Here is a 2706-nt window from a genome sequence, read left to right as displayed (position 1 = left end):
TGCTCTTGTATGTTGGCTTCAAAAAGAATGATCGGAAACATGGTAGGGATAATTCTCTGTATTACAAGGTGATCGTCTGCTCTTAGGAGGAAGTGATTAAGAGAAAAGTCTGAAAGGAACCTCTTTGGGCAATTAGGAACTTATTAATGAAATTTCAATTTTAATTGCAAGAGTCTGATTATAATGAATCAAGAAAACAGGCCATCACCTTGTAAGTTATGTAAATGTTTAACCACTATGCTGTGTACCTGAAACTAATATAATATTTTATGCCAACTATAATTGAAAAATTAAAAAGAAACACACACAAAAGATGATAGGCCAAGGAGACAGTGAACGTCAGCTGTGAGGGTAAGAGGTGTGGGAAGCCTTGTGTTTTGTTGCTGTTTTACAGTGATATGATAAACCATATGATAAACCAGTTTTTCCAATCAGAAGACAGAAACCATACCAACAATTCAAACAGGGAAAATTTAATGTAGAGAATTACTAAATTGGTAAAAGGGGGTTAACTATAAAGAGGAGTAAAGAGAACTCTGCAGCTACAGGAATAACAGGTATAGGGAGAAACCACTACCTCTAGGGAAGATGCCAAATTTCCAAGGAAGACAAACTTGGCAGAGGGGCTTTAAGGCTAAGATTAAGGAATAACTGCAGAGTGTGACCGTGGCCACTGGGTGGGATAGTGCTGCGGGCTGCCACTGGCAATCTGAAAACTACCTGCTGGGTGCTGGTGAAGCATCTGGGAAGCCGCCCTCTGGATTTACACTGAAACTTCCAGAGGGCACGCGCCACTGGATCTCCCACTGGCCCCACTGGCTTCTACGCTGCAGAAACAAGAAGACACTGAAACCAAGAAGAGAAACCCCTTTCACCTGCAGAGTTCCTTTAGCACCTGCTACTGATAAAACTTACCACTGTGACAGGCAGCGAAGGAGAAATGTCTACACAACCCAGCTCCGGTGGCACAGAGCAGGACGAAGAAAGGAGGATTTAGAGCCCCACAGCGATAAATTGATAACCAGTCCAAATGGGACGTGTTGCAATGGAAGAACCAGTGAGTTAAACGTTTATACCTGTGAAAGTTCATGCGTGGGGGAGCTCCGCAGAGCTCCATGGAGAATTCTCACGTCATTCTAGTCCTGCCCACTCACGCAAGTTCTGTTCCAGTCTGGAAGCTACCGCCACTTTCTCTGATGAACCTTGAGTCCACGTTCACATGTTTAGAATTCCGCTATTGTCATCTGTCTATGTAAAGCCCTTCTCTTCTTTTATTTTTCTCTTAATTTCCAACCCTCACTCCCATTCCCATTCTACCTTATCCCCTGTAATATGTTTGGTTGGGTATGTACATACATGTCCATAATTTTGAAAAGTATATAGAATTGTGCATGTATTTACATACATACATACATATGTGTATATATACAGTGTTGGGCCACAAGTCTCATTCTGTTTCTATTTTTTCCCGTCCACAGTATGATCTGTCCATGCAGCTGCATGCACCTCTCGTTCGTTGCTACTTGCTGCTTGGCTCTCCACAGGATGCAGCTGGTACAGTTTACTTCTCTTTTCCCTTTGCTTTTACTAGGCTGTTCCCACAAACCGTGGGGATACGCATGCTTGTACATGTTCTCTTACAGACCAGAGTAAAGTTTCTCAGAGCTGCACCCAGGAGTGGGATTGCTGGGTGTACGCGTAGGAATTTTACCGAGTTCTACTAAGCTGCTCTCCAGAAGACTGCACAGTCTACACTCCCATCTCGACTGCACAATAATGTTCATTTCCCTACCTCCTTGTCAATGATTGCTGTCATCTGACTTCCTAATTTTTCCTGTGTTGTGGGTATAAAATAGAACTTCCTTTTATATAATTTGCATTTATCTAACAGTGAACTTGAACATATCTTCCTATTTTCCCTTTTATATCTTTGCCCCATTTTTCTACTGAGTTCCTGACATTTTCTGTTGTTGTTGTTGTTAATTTCCTTGTACATCATAGATAAGATGTCGATAAAGGGCTCAGATAGTGTTTCAGGCTTTGCAAGCCACATATTCTCTGCTGCACTAACTCAAATCTGTCGTTGTAGTATGTAGCAGTACACAAATGAATGAGCAGGGCTGTGCTCCAATAGAACTTCACTTACATAAGCAGGTGGCAGGGCCAGATTTGGCCTGTGAGCCATGGTTCGCTGACCTTTGTTCTAAACGTTACTTCCTTGTTGGATTCCAATATTGAAGTTATCTTCCTTCACTCTGTCTGCGATGTCCTTTGTTGGCCAAAACTATCTATGGGTTCAAATCCACCAATCTTTTGCCAAACAGTTTGTGCTTTCGGTATTAATTGAAAACGTTCTTTCTAACCTCAATATGACAAATGTATCTGACATTTTTTTCTACTGATTTTATATTTTTATCATTCACATTTAGATTTTTGGATTATCCAAAATTGACCTTGGTGTGTAGTGTTTATTTTCCTCTATATGATAAACCAGTTTTTCCAACACCATCTATTAAATCCTTTCCCCACAGGTTTGTTGTGTCAATACGATAATATATCAGTTCCCATATATAAATAGATCTGTTTCTGAGCTCTTTGTTCTGTTCCACTGGCTTATTTACCTGTTTCTCTGCCAACAATGCATTGTTTTTACTATTCTGGCTCTGTAGTGTGTCTTCATACCTCATGGTATGAGTCTTTATAGTT

This window comes from Pteropus alecto, unplaced genomic scaffold, assembly GCF_000325575.1.
Source record: "Pteropus alecto unplaced genomic scaffold, ASM32557v1 scaffold13, whole genome shotgun sequence".
Classification (NCBI taxonomy): domain Eukaryota; kingdom Metazoa; phylum Chordata; class Mammalia; order Chiroptera; family Pteropodidae; genus Pteropus; species Pteropus alecto.
This window is presented reverse-complemented; position numbering follows the sequence as displayed.